At 46.3% G+C, this 17669-nt stretch overlaps 1 protein-coding gene across 6 annotated transcripts in view; it reads right to left on the minus strand.

Annotated features, from left to right (window-relative positions):
• The window catches only part of LOC110492475 (coiled-coil domain-containing protein 71), a 57377-nt gene that overhangs the window by 6203 nt on the left and 33505 nt on the right, over positions 1-17669 (minus strand). For 2 of the 6 annotated variants that reach the window (XR_005036569.2, XR_016487447.1), the window contains one exon: positions 30-92. The gene's annotated coding sequence lies outside the window, so the exon portion shown is untranslated. Of the gene's footprint in view, positions 93-17335; positions 17494-17669 lie in introns of those variants that run through there. The other 4 variants (XR_005036568.2, XR_016487448.1, XR_016487450.1 and 1 more) reach the window with 3 other exon arrangements.

A 17669-nucleotide genomic window follows, 5' to 3' on the forward strand; every position in this document is an offset into this window, starting at 1 on the left:
TTCAGATGGTTAGAGGTGTTGAGGCTCACTTTCTTGGTTGAATTATCCCTTCCGTGCATCGAGATACCATCTGTGGTCATCTTCGCCATAACCTTGAGAGAGGACAGAACAGTTTAGTTTAGGACATTTCTGCTTCAGGAAATCCAGACAAACTATTTACTGTATGACAAATTATTACTACTAGCAATATTCTTAATACAAATGTCTAAGACAAATGTTAACCTTTCTAGCGCACCAGACAACATTCCGCTGAAAAGGCAGCGCGCAGAATTCAAAAATATTTTTGAAATATGTAACTTTCAAATTACCATGTCCAATACAGCAAATGAAATAAACATCTTGTTAATCTACCCATTGTGACCGATTTCAAAAAAGGTTTACAGCTAAAGCACAACATATGATTACGCTAGATCACCGCCAAGTCAAAAAAACACAGCCATTTTTCCAGCCAAAGATAGGAGTCACAAAAAGCAGAAATATAGATCAAATGTATCACTAAGCTTTGATGATCTTCATCAGATGACTCATAGGACATCATGTTACACAATACATGTATGTTTTGTTCGATAATGTGCATATTTATATCCAAAAATCTCAGTTTACATTGGCGCCTTACGCGCAGTAATGTTTTGATTCCAAAACATCCGGTGATTTTGAAGAAATAGTCATAATAAACATTAATAAAAGATAGTGTTATTCACAGAATTAAAGCTATACTTCTCCTTAATGAAACCGCTGTGACAGATTTTTAAAAAACGGCGCTCAGAACCCAAAACAGCCAGAGGAATATCCGCCATTTTAGAATCAACAGTTAGAAACAACCCCATAAATATGAACTTACCTTTGTTGATCTTCATCAGAAGGCACTCCTAGGAATCCCAGTTCGACAATAAATGACTGATTTGTTCCATAAAGTTCCATCCTTTATGTCCAAATAGCCACTTGTTGTTAGCGTCTTCAGCCCAGTAATCCATCTTCATGAGGCGCAGGCACTTCCTTTAGAAACATTTCATGTCACAGTCCTTTAGAAACATGTCAAACGATGTATGGAATCAATCATTCGGATGTTTTTAACATAAAACATCAATAATGTTCCAACCGGAGAATTCCTTTGTCTTCAGAAAAGCACTGGAACGAGAAGTAACTGTCAGGAGCGCGTGTCATGCGACCAATGCTCTCTGCCTTTACAGTAGAATCCTCAAACCAGTTTCTAAAGATGGTTGACATCTAGAGGAAGCCCTAGGAAGTGCAACATCATCTATATCTCAATGTGTATTCGGTAGGCCAAGCTTTGAAAAACTACAAACCTCAGATGTCCCACTTCCTGGTTGGATTTTTATCAGGTTTTCGCCTGCCATATGAGTTCTGTTATACTCACAGACATCATTCAAACCGTTTTACTAATAATAATATGCATACAGTGCCTTGCGAAAGTATTCGGCCCCCTTGAACTTTGCGACCTTTTGCCACATTTCAGGCTTCAAACATAGATATATAAAAAAACTGTATTTTTTGTGAAGAATCAACAACAAGTGGGACACAATCATGAAGTGAAACGACATTTATTGGATATTTCAAACTTTTTTAACAAATCAAAAACTGAAAAATTGGGCGTGCAAAATTATTCAGCCCCCTTAAGTTAATACTTTGTAGCGCCACCTTTTGCTGCGATTACAGCTGTAAGTCGCTTGGGGTATGTCAATATCAGTTTTGCACATCGAGAGACTGAATTTTTTTCCCATTCCTCCTTGCAAAACAGCTCGAGCTCAGTGAGGTTGGATGGAGAGCATTTGTGAACAGCAGTTTTCAGTTCTTTCCACAGATTCTCGATTGGATTCAGGTCTGGACTTTGACTTGGCCATTCTAACACCTGGATATGTTTATTTTTGAACAATTCCATTGTAGATTTTGCTTTATGTTTTGGATCATTGTCTTGTTGGAAGACAAATCTCCGTCCCAGTCTCAGGTCTTTTGCAGACTCCATCAGGTTTTCTTCCAGAATGGTCCTGTATTTGGCTCCATCCATCTTCCCATCAATTTTAACCATCTTCCCTGTCCCTGCTGAAGAAAAGCAGGCCCAAACCATGATGCTGCCACCACCATGTTTGACAGTGGGGATGGTGTGTTCAGCTGTGTTGCTTTTATGCCAAACATAATGTTTTGCATTGTTGCCAAAAAGTTCAATTTTGGTTTCATCTGACCAGAGCACCTTCTTCCACATGTTTGGTGTGTCTCCCAGGTGGCTTGTGGCAAACTTTAAACACTTTTTATGGATATCTTTAAGAAATGGCTTTCTTCTTGCCACTCTTCCATAATGGCCAGATTTGTGCAATATACGACTGATTGTTGTCCTATGGATAGAGTCTCCCACCTCAGCTGTAGATCTCTGCAGTTCATCCAGAGTGATCATGGGCCTCTTGGCTGCATCTCTGATCAGTCTTCTCCTTGTATGAGCTGAACGTTTAGAGGGACGGCCAGGTCTTGGTAAATTTGCAGTGGTCTGATACTCCTTCCATTTCAATATTATCGCTTGCACAGTGCTCCTTGGGATGTTTAAAGCTTGGGAAATCTTTTTGTATCCAAATCCGGCTTTAAACTTCTTCACAACAGTATCTCGGACCTGCCTGGTGTGTTCCTTGTTCTTCATGATGCTCTCTGCGCTTTTAACGGACCTCTGAGACTATCACAGTGCAGGTGCATTTATACGGAGACTTGATTACACACAGGTGGATTGTATTTATCATCATTAGTCATTTAGGTCAACATTGGATCATTCAGAGATCCTCACTGAACTTCTGGAGAGAGTTTGCTGCACTGAAAGTAAAGGGGCTGAATAATTTTGCACGCCCAATTTTTCAGTTTTTGATTTGTTAAAAAAGTTTGAAATATCCAATAAATGTCGTTCCACTTCATGATTGTGTCCCACTTGTTGTTGATTCTTCACAAAAAATACAGTTTTATATATTTATGTTTGAAGCCTGAAATGTGGCAAAAGGTCGCAAAGTTCAAGGGGGCCGAATACTTTCGCAAGGCACTGTATATTAGCATCTGGGACAGTTTTAAACATCTACAACCCACTCTTCCAAAAGTCCCATATCTTCCACATCTCCCCTGTCTCCCAAATTTCCCCAGTCTTCAAAATCTCAGTCTCTCCAAATCTCCCCAGTATTCCCAAATAACAGTCTTTCCAAATCTCCCGTCTCCCAGGCTTCTAAATCTTCCCAGTCTCCCCAGTATTTCAAAACTGCCCAGTCTCCCAAATCTCCCCAGTCTACCCAGTCACACCAGTCTTCCAAATCTCCCCAGTCTCCAGTCTCCTAAATCTCCCAAAATTTTCCTGTTTTCCAAAATCTGCCCAACCGTCCCCATTCTTCCCAGTATCCCCAGTCTCCACAAATATCCCCATCATTCCAACATAGCTTCTGCGTGTAAATCAGCTAGAAAGATGTGTCGGCATCGAGTAATTGTCTCTGGCCCTCTCCCAGTTAGGGGGAGTGATGAGCTCTACAGCAGAGTCTCACAACTCAATCGCTGGTTGAAAACTGTTTTCTGACCCTCCCAAAAGATAGAATTCGTAGATAATTGGCCCTCTTTCTGGGACTCACCCACAAACAGGACCAAGCCTGGCCTGCTGAGGAGTGACGGACTCCATCCTAGCTGGAGGGGTGCTCTCATATTATCTACTAACATAGACAGGGCTCTAACTCCTAACTCCACAATGAAATAGGGTGCAGGCCAGGCAGCAGGCTGTTAGCCAGCCTGCCAGCTTAGTGGAGTCTGCCACTAGCACAGTCGGTGTAGTCAGCTCAGCTATCCCCATTGAGACCATATCTGTGCCTCGACCTGGGTTGGGCAAAACTAAACATGGCGGTGTTCGCCTTAGCAATCTCACTAGGATAAAGACCTCCTCCATTCCTGTCATTATTGAAAGAGATCCTGGTACCTCACATCTCAAAATAGGGCTACTTAATGTTAGATCCCTTACTTCAAAGGCAATTATAGTCAATGAACTAATCACTGATCATAATCTTGATGTGATTGGCCTGACTGAAACATGGCTTAAGCCTGATGAATTTACTGTGTTAAATGAGGCCTCACCTCCTGGCTACACTAGTGACCATATCCCACGTGCATCCCGCAAAGGGCTCCCTGGTACACAGAAAATACCCAAGCTCTGAAGCAAGCTTCCAGAAAATTGGAACGGAAATGGCGCCACACCAAACTGGAAGTCTTCCGACTAGCTTGGAAAGACAGTACCGTGCAGTACCGAAGAGCTCTTACTGCTGCTCGATCATCCTATTTTTCTAACTTAATTGAGGAAAATAAGAACAATCCGAAATTCCTTTTTGATACTGTCGCAAAGCTAACTAAAAAGCAGCATTCCCCAAGAGAGGATGGCTTTTACTTTAGCAGTGATAAATTCATGAACTTCTTTGAGGAAAGGATCATGATTATTAGAAAGCAAATTACAGACTCCTCTTTAAATCTGCGTATTCCTTCAAACCTCAGTTGTCCTGAGTCTGCACAACTCTGCCAGGACCTAGGATCAAGAGAGACGTGCTCAAGTGTTTTAGTACTATATCTCTTGACACAATGATGAAAATAATCATAGCCTCTAAACCTTCAAGCTGCATACTGGACCCTATTCCAACTAAACTACTGAAAGAGTTGCTTCCTGTGCTTGACCCTCCTATGTTGAACATAATAAACGGCTCTCTATCCACCGGATGTGTACCAAACTCACTAAAAGTGGCAGTAATAAACCCTCTTGAAAAAGCCAAACCTTGACCCAGAAAATATAAAAAACTAAAATCGGCCTATATTGAATCTTCCAATCCGCTCAAAAATTTTAGAAGAAAAGGCTGTTGCGCAGCAACTCATTGCCTTCCTGAAGACAAACAATGTATACGAAATGCTTCAGTCTGGTTTTAGACCCCATCATAGCACTGAGACTGCACTTGTGAAGGTGGTAAATTACCTTTTAATGGCATCAGACCGAGGCTCTGCATCTGTCCTCGTGCTCCTAGACCTTAGTGCTGCTTTTAATACCATCGATCACCACATTCTTTTGGAGAGATTGGAAACCCAAATTGGTCTACACGGACTAGTTCTGGCCTGGTTTAGATCTTATCTGTCGGAAAGATATCAGTTTGTCTCTGTGAATGGTCTGTCCTCTGACAAATCACTGTACATTTCGGTGTTCCTCAAGGTTCCGTTTTAGGACCACTATTGTTTTCACTATATATTTTACCTCTTGGGGATGTTATTCGAAAACATAATGTTAACTTTCACTGCTATGCGGACGACACACAGCTGGAAACTTCCGGCGCCGACAGAGATGGCCGCCTCGCTTCGTGTTCCTAGGACACTATGCAGTTTTTTGTTTTTTTCACCGTGCACCACTCCCTAGCATTCTTCTTGCCAATGTCCAGTCTCTTGACAACAAGGTTGATGAAATCCGAGCAAGGGTAGCATTCCAGAGGGACATCAGAGACTAACGTTCTTTGCTTCACGGAAACGTGGCTCACTGGAGAGACGCTATCCGAGGCGGTGCAGCCAACGGATTTCTCCACGCATCGCGCAGACAGAAACAAACATCTTTCTGGTAAGAAGAGGGGCGGGGGCGTATGCCTTATGGCTAACGTGACATGGTGTGATGAAAGAAACATACAGGAACTCAAATCCTTCTGTTCACCTGATTTAGAATTCCTCACAATCAAATGTAGACCGCATTATCTACCAAGAGAATTCTCTTAATTTATAATCACAGCCGTATATATACCCCCCCCAAGCAGACACATCGATGGCTCTGAATGAACTTTATTTGACTCTTTGCAAACTGGAAACCATTTATCCGGAGGCTGCATTCATTGTAGCTGGGGATTTTAACAAGGCTAATCTGAAAACAAGACTCCCTAAATTTTATCAGCATATCGATTGCGCAACCAGGGGTGGAAAGACCTTGGATCATTGTTACTCTAACTTCCGCGATGCATATAAGGCCCTGCCCCGCCCCCCTTTCGGAAAAGCTGACCACGACTCCATTTTGTTGATCCCTGCCTACAGACAGAAACTAAAACAAGAGGCTCCCACGCTGAGGTCTGTCCAACGCTGGTCCGACCAAGCTGACTCCACACTCCAAGACTGCTTCCATCACGTGGACTGGGACTTGTTTCGTATTGCGTCAGACAACAACATTGACGAATACGCTGATTCGGTGTGCGAGTTCATTAGAACGTGCGTTGAAGATGTCGTTCCCATAGCAACGATTAAAACATTCCCTAACCAGAAACCGTGGATTGATGGCAGCATTCGCGTGAAACTGAAAGCGCGAACCACTGCTTTTAATCAGGGCAAGGTGTCTGGTAACATGACCGAATACAAACAGTGCAGCTATTCCCTCCGCGAGGCTATCAAACAAGCTAAGCGTCAGTACAGAGACAAAGTAGAATCTCAATTCAACGGCTCAGACACAAGAGGCATGTGGCAGGGTCTACAGTCAATCACGGACTACAGGAAGAAATCCAGCCCAGTCACGGACCAGGATGTCCTGCTCCCAGGCAGACTAAATAACTTTTTTGCCCACTTTGAGGACAATACAGTGCCACTGACACGGCCTGCAACCAAAACATGCAGACTCTCCTTCACTGCAGCCGAGGTGAGTAAGACATTTAAACGTGTTAACCCTCGCAAGGCTGCAGGCCCAGACGGCATCCCCAGCCGCGCCCTCAGAGCATGCGCAGACCAGCTGGCCGGTGTGTTTACGGACATATTCAATCAATCCCTATACCAGTCTGCTGTTCCCACATGCTTCAAGAGGGCCACCATTGTTCCTGTTCCCAAGAAAGCTAAGGTAACTGAGCTAAACGACTACCGCCCAGTAGCACTCACTTCCGTCATCATGAAGTGCTTTGAGAGACTAGTCAAGGACCATATCACCTCTACCCTACCTGACACCCTAGACCCACTCCAATTTGCTTACTGCCCAAATAGGTCCACAGACGATGCAATCTCAACCACACTGCTCTAACCCATCTGGACAAGAGGAATACCTATGTGAGAATGCTGTTCATTGACTACAGCTCGGCATTCAACACCATAGTACCCTCCAAGCTCGTCATCAAGCTCGAGACCCTGGGTCTCGACCCCGCCCTGTGCAACTGGGTACTGGACTTCCTGACGGGCCGCCCCCAGGTGGTGAGGGTAGGCAACAACATCTCCTCCCCGCTGATCCTCAACACTGGAGCCCCACAAGGGTGCGTTCTGAGCCCTCTCCTGTACTCCCTGTTCACCCACGACTGCGTGGCCACGCACGCCTCCAACTCAATCATCAAGTTTGCGGACGACACAACAGTGGTAGGCTTGATTACCAACAACGACGAGACAGCCTACAGGGAGGAGGTGAGGGCCCTCGGAGTGTGGTGTCAGGAAAATAACGTCACACTCAACGTCAACAAAACTAAGGAGATGATTGTGGACTTCAGGAAACAGCAGAGGGAACACCCCCCTATCCACATCGATGGAACAGTAGTGGAGAGGGTAGCAAGTTAAGTTCCTCGGCATACACATCACAGACAAACTGAATTGGTCCACTCACACAGACAGCATTGTGAAGAAGGCGCAGCAGCGCCTCTTCAACCTCAGGAGGCTGAAGAAATTCGGCTTGTCACCAAAAGCACTCACAAACTTCTACAGATGCACAATCGAGAGCATCCTGGCGGGCTGTATCACCGCCTGGTACGGCAACTGCTCCGCCCTCAACCGTAAGGCTCTCCAGAGGGTAGTGAGGTCTGCACAACGCATCACCGGGGGCAAACTACCTGCCCTCCAGGACACCTACACCACCCGATGTCACAGGAAGGCCATAAAGATCATCAAGGACATCAACCACCCGAGCCACTGCCTGTTCACCCCGCTATCATCCAGAAGGCGAGGTCAGTACAGGTGCATCAAAGCTGGGACCGAGAGACTGAAAAACAGCTTCTATCTCAAGGCCATCAGACTGTTAAACAGCCACCACTAACATTGAGTGGCTGCTGCCAACACACTGACACTGACTCAACTCCAGCCACTTTAACAATGGGAATTGATGGGAAATTATGTAAATATATCACTAGCCACTTTAAACAATGCTACCTTATATAATGTTACTTACCCTACATTATTCATCTCATATGCATACGTATATACTGTACTCTATATCATCGACTGTATCCTTATGTAATACATGTATCACTAGCCACTTTAAACTATGCCACTTTGTTTACATACTCATCTCATATGTATATACTGGTCTCGATACCATCTACTGTATCTTGCCTATGCTGCTCTGTACCATCACTCATTCATATATCCTTATGTACATATTCTTTATCCCCTTACACTGTGTATAAGACAGTAGTTTTGGAATTGTTAGTTAGATTACATGTTGGTTATTACTGCATTGTCGGAACTAGAAGCACAAGCATTTCGCTACACTCGCATTAACATCTGCTAACCATGTGTATGTGACAAATAAAATTTGATTTGATTTTGTACATTTCAATGAAACATGGTGAAGCCCCAAAATTGCCCTCGCTAGAAGCATGTGTTTCAGACATAAGGAAGTGGATGGCTGCAAACGTTCTACTTTTATACTCGGACAAAACAGAGATGCTTGTTCTAGATCCCAAGAAACAAAGAGATCTTCTGTTGAATCTGACAATTAATCTTAATGGTTGTACAGTCGTCTCAAATAAATCTGTGAAGGTCCTCGGCGTTACTCTGGACCCTGATCTCTCTTTTGAAGAACATATCAAGACCATTTCAAGGACAGCTTTTTCCCATCTACGTAACATTGCAAAAATCAGAAACTTTCTGTCCAAAAATGATGCAGAAAAATGAATCCATGCTTTTGTCACTTCTAGGTTAGACTACTGCAATGCTCTACTTTCCGGCTACCCGGATAAAGCACTAAATAAACTTCCGTTAGTGCTAAATACGGCTGCTAGAATCCTGACTAGAACCCAAAAAATTGATCATATTACTCCAGTGCTAGCCTCCCTATACTGGCTTCCTGTCAAAGCATTACATGGGCTTGCTCCTACCCATCTCTCTGATTTGGTCCAGCCGTACATACCTACACGTACGCTACGGTCACAAGACGCAGGCCTCCTAATTGTCCCTAGAAATTCTAAGCAAACAGCTGGAGGCAGGGCTTTCTCCTATAGAGCTAAATTTTTATGGAACGGTCTGCCTACCCATGTCAGAGACGCAAACTCGGTCTCAACCTTTAAGTCTTTACTGAAGACTCATCTCTTCAGTGGGTCATATGATTGAGTGTAGTCTGGCCCAGGAGTGGGAAGGTGAACGGAAAGGCTCTGGAGCAACGAACCGCCCTTGCTGTCTCTGCCTGGCTGGTTCCCCTCTTTCCACTGGGATTCTCTGCCTCTAACCCTATTACAGGGGCTGAGTCACTGGCTTACTGGGGCTCTCTCATACCGTCCCTGGGAGGGATGCGTCACCTGAGTGGGTTGAGTCACTGATGTGATCATCCTGTCTGGGTTGGCACCCCCCCTTGGGTTGTGCCGTGGCGGAGATCTTTGTGGGCTATACTCAGCCTTGTCTCAGGATGGTAAGTTGGTGGTTGAAGATATCCCTCTAGTGGTGTGGGGGCTGTGCTTTGGCAAAGTGGGTGGGGTTATATCCTTCCTGTTTGGCCCTGTCCGGGGGTGTCCTCGGATGGGGCCACAGTGTCTCCTGACCCCTCCTGTCTCAGCCTCCAGAATTTATGCTGCAGTAGTTTATGTGTCGGGGGGCTAGGGTCAGTTTGTTATATCTGGAGTACTTCTCCTGTCCTATGCGGTGCCCTGTTTGAATTTAAGTGTGCTCTCTCTAATTCTCTCTTTCTTTCGCTCTCTCGGAGGACCTGAGCCCTAGGACCATGCCTCAGGACTACCTGACATGATGACTCCTTGCTGTCCCCAGTCCACCTGGCCGTGCTGCTGCTCCAGTTTCAACTGTTCTGCCTTATTATTATTGGACCATGCTGGTCATTTATGAACATTTGAACATCTTGGCCATGTTCTGTTATAATCTCCACCCGGCACAGCCAGAAGAGGACTGGCCACCCCACATAGCCTGGTTCCTCTCTAGGTTTCTTCCTAGGTTTTGGCCTTTCTAGGGAGTTTTTCCTAGCCACCGTGCTTCTACACCTGCATTGCTTGCTGTTTGGGGTTTTAGGCTGGGTTTCTGTACAGCACTTTGCGATATCAGCTGATGTACAAAGGGCTATATAAATACATTTGATTTGATTCCCAATTCTCTATTATTCCAAAATCTCTCCAAATCTCCCAGTCTACCAGGTCTTCCAGTTTCCCCAGTCTTCCAAATCTCACCAGTCTTCCCAAATCTCATCAGTCTCCAGTCTCCCAAATCTCCCCAGCCTTCCCAAATCTCACCAGTCTCCCAAATCTGCCCAGTCTCCCAAATCTGCCCAGTCTCCCAAATCTGCCATGTCATCCAAATCTCAGCAGTCTTCAGAATCTGTCTCCCCAAATCTCCCCAGTCATCCCAAATAACCACAGTCCTCCCAAATCTCCCTAGTCAATCCACTCATCCAAATCTCCCCAGTCTCCCAAATCTCCCCAGCCTTCCAAATCAGCCAGTCTCTCCAGCCTTCCAAATCAGCCAGTCTCCCAAATCAGCCAGTCTCGCCAGCCTTCCAAATCAGCCAGTCTTCCCAGTCTTCCAAATCAGCCAGTCTCCACCGCCTTCCAAATCAGCCAGTCTCCACCGCCTTCCAAATCAGCCAGTCTCCCAAATCAGCCAGTCTCGCCAGCCTTCCAAATCAGCCAGTCTACCAAATCAGCCAGTCTTCCAAATCAGCCAGTCTTCCAAATCAGCCAGTCTTGCCAGTCTTCCAAATCAGCCAGTCTCCACCGCCTTCCAAATCAGCCAGTCTCCCAAATCAGCCAGTCTCGCCAGCCTTCCAAATCAGCCAGTCTCCCAAATCAGCCAGTCTCGCCAGCCTTCCAAATCAGCCAGTCTACCAAATCAGCCAGTCTTCCAAATCAGCCAGTCTTGCCAGTCTTCCAAATCAGCCAGTCTTCCCAGTCTTCCAAATCAGCCAGTCTTCCCAGTCTTCCAAATCAGCCAGTCTTCCCAGTCTTCCAAATCAGCCAGTCTTCCCAGTCTTCCAAATCAGCCAGTCTTCCCAGTCTTCCAAATCAGCCAGTCTTCCCAGTCTTCCAAATCAGCCAGTCTCCCCAGTCTTCCAAATCAGCCAGTCTCCCCAGTCTTCCAAATCAGCCAGTCTCCCAGTCTTCCAAATCTCCCAGTCTTCCCAAATATCCCAGTAGTCCCAAATCTCCCAAACCTCTCCAGTCCCATTTAGCCAGTTAGTCTCCAAAAACTCTCCAGTCTTCCAAATCTCCCAGTCTTCCCAAATATCCCAGTAGTCCCAAATCTCCCAAACCTCTCCAGTCCCATTTAGCCAGTTAGTCTCCAAAAACTCTCCAGTCTTCCTAATCTCCCAGTTTCACCAGTCATAGAAATCTCCCAAACCTTCCCAGTCTCCCAAATCTCCCCACTCCTCCCAATTTTCCCAAGATTTCCAAATAATTCCCACACCTCCCGCTTTCCAAAATCTCCCCAGCCTTCCCGGTCTTTAAAATGTCCCTTGTCTAACCATTCCTCAAGTCTCCCAATTTCTCAAAATCTCCCCAAAACCTCTCCAAATCCTCTCCAAATCCTCTCCAAATCTCCAAAACCTCTCCAAATCTCCAAAACTCCAAAACCTCTCCAAATCCTCTCCCAAACCACCCCAGTCTCCCAAACCACCCCAGTCTCCCAAACCACCCCAGTCTCCCCAGTCATCCAAATCTGCCTTTCTCCCCAGACTTCAAAATCAGCCAGACTCCCAGACTTCAAAATCAGCCAAGTCTCCCCAGTCTTCCAAATCTCCCAGTCTCCCAAATCTCCCCACTCCCCCCAAATTTCCCAAGATTTCCAAATACTTCCCAGTCTCCCAAATCTCCCCACTCCCCCCAAATTTCCCAAGATTTCCAAATACTTCCCAGGGTAGCCTAGTGGTTAGAGTGTTGGACTAGTAACCGGAAGGTTGCAAGTTCAAACCCCCGAGCTGACAAGGTACAAATCTGTCGTTCTGCCCCTGAACAGGCAAGTTAACCCACTGTTCCTTGACTGTCATTGAAAATAAGAATTTGTTCTTAACTGACTTGCCTAGTTAAATAAAGATAAAATAAAATCTCCCGTTTTCCAAATTCTCCCCAGTCTTCCCAGTCTTTAAAATCTCCCCAGTCTTCCCAGTCTTTAAAATCTCCCCAGTCTTCCCAGTCTTTAAAATCTCCCCAGTCTTCCCAGTCTTTAAAATCTCCCCAGTCTTCCCAGTCTTTAAAATCTCCCCAGTCTTCCCAGTCTTTAAAATCTCCCCAGTTTAACCATTCCTCCAGTCTCCCAGTTACCCCAAACCTCTCCCAGTCTCCCAAACCTCTCCCAGTCTCCCAAACCTCTCCCAGTCTCCCAAACCTCTCCCAGTCTCCCAAACCTCTCCCAGTCTCCCAAACCTCTCCCAGTCTCCCAAACCTCTCCCAGTCTCCCAAACCTCTCCCAGTCTCCCAAACCTCTCCCAGTCTCCCAAACCTCTCCCAGTCTCCCAAACCTCTCCCAGTCTCCCAAACCTCTCCCAGTCTCCCAAACCTCTCCCAGTCTCCCAAACCTCTCCCAGTCTCCCAAACCTCTCCCAGTCTCCCAAACCTCTCCCAGTCTCCCAAACCTCTCCCAGTCTCCCAAACCTCTCCCAGTCTCGCAATTCTCCCCAGTCTCCCAAAGCTCTGTTACACATCCTCCCAAATCTCTCCAGTCGCAGTTTCACTGTCCCAACTATGTGTACTTAGACTTGCATGGCTTGGTCTTTGAGACAAGCATATGCTACTGGCAGGACCAGGTAGCCACTGACAACAGAGGTTGTACCTGGGCACACTAAACTGAGAAAGGCCAGGGCACATCTCCCCAATCTCATAAATCTCCAGAATTCTCCCGTCTTCCATAATCTCCCCCGTCTTCCCAGTATCCCCAGTCTATCCAGTGTTCCAAATTATCCCGTTGTCCAAAATCTCCCATATTTCCCAAGTCTTCCCATACCTCCCATTCTTCTGTCTCCACAAATCTCTCCAGTCACCTAAATCTCCCCAGTGTTACAAAATTTCCCCAATTCTCTCCAGTCTTCCCAAATATCCCAGTTACAGTTTCCCAAACCTCCCCAGTCTTTCCAAACCTCCCCAGTCTTTCCAAACCTCCCCAGTCTTTCCAAACCTCCCCAGTCTTTCCAAACCTCCCCAGTCTTTCCAAACCTCCCCAGTCTTTCCAAACCTCCCCAGTCTTTCCAAACCTCCCCAGTCTTTCCAAACCTCCCCAGTCTTTCCAAACCTCCCCAGTCTTTCCAAACCTCCCCAGTCTTTCCAAACCTCCCCAGTCTTTCCAAACCTCCCCAGTCTTTCCAAACCTCCCCAGTCTTTCCAAACCTCCCCAGTCTTTCCAAACCTCCCCAGTCTTTCCAAACCTCCCCAGTCTTTCCAAACCTCCCCAGTCTTTCCAAACCTCCCCAGTCTTTCCAAACCTCCCCAGTCTTTCCAAACCTCCCCAGTCTTTCCAAACCTTCCCAGTCTTTCCAAACCTCCCCAGTCTTTCCAAACCTCCCCAGTCTCCAAGTCTTCCAAATAACCCAAATCTCCCTGTCATCCCAATCTGCAAGTCTCCCCATTCTCCCAAATCTCCCAGTTACAGTCTCCCAAATATCTCCATTCTCCCCATTCTCCTACATCTCTCCAGTGTTCCAAAACCTCCCCAATTCTTCCGTATTCAAAATCTCCCCAGTCATCCCAGTCTCCCCAGTCTTCCAACTCTCCCAGTCTCTCAAATATCCCAGTTACAGTCTCTCAAATATCCCAGTTACAGTCTCTCAAATATCCCAGTTACAGTCTCTCAAATATCCCAGTTACAGTCTCTCAAATATCCCAGTTACAGTCTCTCAAATATCTCCATTCTCCCCATTCTCCTACATCTCTCCATTCTCCCCATTCTCCTACATCTCTCCATTCTCCTACATCTCTCCAGTGTTCCAAAATCCCCCCATTTCTCCCTTATTCCAATTCTCCCCAAACCTCCCCAGTCAGTCAGTCTTCCCATAGCTCCCCAGTCAGTCAGTCTTCCCATAGCTCCCCAGTCAGTCAGTCTTCCCATAGCTCCCCAGTCAGTCAGTCTTCCCATAGCTCCCCAGTCAGTCAGTCTTCCCATAGCTCCCCAGTCAGTCAGTCTTCCCATAGCTCCCCAGTCAGTCAGTCTTCCCATAGCTCCCCAGTCAGTCAGTCTTCCCATAGCTCCCCAGTCAGTCAGTCTTCCCATAGCTCCCCAGTCAGTCAGTCTTCCCATAGCTCCCCAGTCAGTCAGTCTTCCCATAGCTCCCCAGTCAGTCAGTCTTCCCATAGCTCCCCAGTCAGTCAGTCTTCCCATAGCTCCCCAGTCAGTCAGTCTTCCCATAGCTCCCCAGTCAGTCAGTCTTCCCATAGCTCCCCAGTCAGTCAGTCTTCCCATAGCTCCCCAGTCAGTCAGTCTTCCCATAGCTCCCCAGTCAGTCAGTCTTCCCATAGCTCCCCAGTCAGTCAGTCTTCCCATAGCTCCCCAGTCAGTCAGTCTTCCCATAGCTCCCCAGTCAGTCAGTCTTCACATAGCTCCCCAGTCAGTCAGTCTTCACATAGCTCCCCAGTCAGTCAGTCTTCACATAGCTCCCCAGTCAGTCAGTCTTCACATAGCTCCCCAGTCAGTCAGTCTTCACATAGCTCCCCAGTCAGTCAGTCTTCACATAGCTCCCCAGTCAGTCTTCACATAGCTCCCCAGTCAGTCTTCACATAGCTCCCCAGTCAGTCTTCACATAGCTCCCCAGTCAGTCTTCACATAGCTCCCCAGTCAGTCTTCACATATCTAGATTCGGCTTTCTATTTCGCAACAAAGCCTCCTTCACTCACACCACCAAACTTACCCTAGTAAAACTGAATATCCTACCGATCCTAGACTTCGACGATGTCATCTACAAAATAGCTTCCAATACTCTACTCAGCAAATTGGATGCAGTCTATCACAGTGCCACCCGTTTTGTTACCAAAGCGCCTCATACCACCTACCACTGCGACCTGTATGTTCTAGTCGGCTGGCCCTCGCTACATATTTGTCGCCAGACCCGCTGGCTCCAGGTCATCTACAAGTCTATGCTAGGTAAAGCTCTGCCTTCTCTCAGCTCACTGGTCACAATAACACCCACCCGTAGAACGCGCTCCAGCAGGTATATCTCACTGGTCATCCCCAAAGCCAACACGTCGTTTGGCCGCCTTTCCTTCCAGTTCTCTGCTGCCAGTGACTGGAGCGAATTGCAAAAATTGCTGAAGCTGGGGACTTACATTTCCCTCACTAACTTTAAACATCAGCTATCTGAGTAGCTAACCGATCACTGCAGCTGTACATAGTCCATCTGTAAATAGCCCACCCAATCTACCTACCTCATCCCCATATTGTTTTTATTTACTTTGCTGCTCTTTTGCACGCCAGTATCACTAGTTACACACCATCATCTATTCATAATTTGCTCATCTATCACTCCAGTGTTATTCTGCTAAATTGTAATTACTTTGCTACTATGGCCTATTTATTGCCATACCTCATGCCATTTTCACACACTGTATATAGACTTTCTTTTTTTCTACTGTGTTGACTGTATGCTTGTATATTCCATTTAACTCTGTGTTGTTGTTGTTGTTGTTGTTGTTGTTGTTGTTGTTGTTTCGGTAGCACTGCTTTGCTTTATCGTGGCCAGGTCGCAGTTGCAAATGAGAACTTGTTCTCAACTAGCTTACCTGATTAAAGCCTTCACAAATCTCCCCAGCCTTCACAAATCTCCAAAATGTCCAGTCTCCCAAATCTCCCCAGTCACCCAAACCTCTCCAGTCATCCCAGTCTTCCCAGTTGTTATCTCCCAGTATCCCCAGTCTCCAAAATCTCCCAGTTACAGTCTCCCAAATACTTCTTCTCGCAATTCTCCCAATTCTCCCCAGTCTCTGTTATACTGTACGAACCGTGTGTACTTAGACTTCCATGGCTTGATCTTTGAGACAAGCATATGCTTTTGATTTGATGCTACTGGCAGGATCAACCAGGTAGCCACTCACAACATAGATGTACCTGGGCACACTAAGCGGAGAACGGCCAGGGCACGGTCTAACAAACCTCCCAAATCTCCCCCACTCTTTCCAAATCTACCCAGAATCCCAAATCTCCCAGTTAGAAAGTCGTCCAAATCTCACAGCCTCCCCCAGTCGTCCAAATCTCACAGCCTCCCCCAGTCGTCCAAATCTCACAGCCTCCCCCAGTCGTCCAAATCTCACAGCCTCCCCCAGTCGTCCAAATCTCACAGCCTCCCCCAGTCGTCCAAATCTCACAGCCTCCCCCAGTCGTCCAAATCTCACAGCCTCCCCCAGTCGTCCAAATCTCACAGCCTCCCCCAGTCGTCCAAATCTCACAGCCTCCCCAGTCATCCAAATCTCCCCAGAATTGCCGAATCTCCCAAGTCTCCCCATCGCCCCAGTCTCCCCATCGCCCAAATGGATTCTTAGTCTTGCTGCTTCTATACTTAGGTATTCACATCCACACCACCAGCAATGATCACAGTGCAGCCAGCCTGAGAGGTACATATGTTTGAGGAAATCTGTGTTCGGCGTAATCAATTAACAGCACTCACCCATCTCAGCTGTTAGACTCTCAAACTTCTCAATGGCTTCTCCTGTCAGTGCTCACTACCTGTAGATCAACGGGCGGTGGTGGACAAAACCCCTAAATAATGTTATAGATTGAAAAACTCAGCTAACACAGAACTGATTGGGGTATTCATTCAGAGACAACTCTTTCACACCAGAGTTAGTCCCGACAGCTCTCATTCACTCAGTACTTAACAGTAATATCTCATCTAAATTTCAATCCTGTTATTATTCCAAATGTAATTTGTTGAACTCAGCTTCCCACTTACCTAAATTACAAATCTCTTAGAACTAATAATATAAAATAAAACGTGCTCAAAAACACCTTGTGCAATTACCAGTGGCTACAGACCACATCGACACTTATAAATGCCTAGACAGCTGTCAGCGGGGCTTTTCCATGGTACCGTTACTTGCCCTCACTCTAGTCTGGTCTATGAGACAAGCTCTAGCCTTCTTAAGACTAATAGTACCTTCATTTTTGTTTAGTTTTACAAAACGTTTGTATTTTTAAATCTTTTAAATTGACTTACTGAAATTCAGTTGCAGTGTCCCTCAATTGTCCACGGATGATGCGTCCCCTCCTGGGCAGCTCGCAGTAAGGGTCCTTGTCTGTTGGTCAGACAGGAATTTCCCCTCACGCTTTATAAAGTGCACCAGCGGTTTTCCCTCGCAGGCCCTCACTGGAAAACTCCGCAGGCAGAACCAATCATTTAGTTTGTGATGCCAAATTGTCAGGGAAATCACCAGGGACACCTGAAGTCAATCTTAAATTAATCATTCTTTATTAACAGCAAGCTGGAGCGGTTTCAACAAACTCAATGCACCATAGTACACGACACGTCAGTCAAGAGCTCCAACAGGGCA

This window comes from Oncorhynchus mykiss, chromosome 16 (genome assembly GCF_057628025.1).
Source record: "Oncorhynchus mykiss isolate SJ-2025 chromosome 16, ASM5762802v1, whole genome shotgun sequence".
Taxonomy (NCBI): domain Eukaryota; kingdom Metazoa; phylum Chordata; class Actinopteri; order Salmoniformes; family Salmonidae; genus Oncorhynchus; species Oncorhynchus mykiss.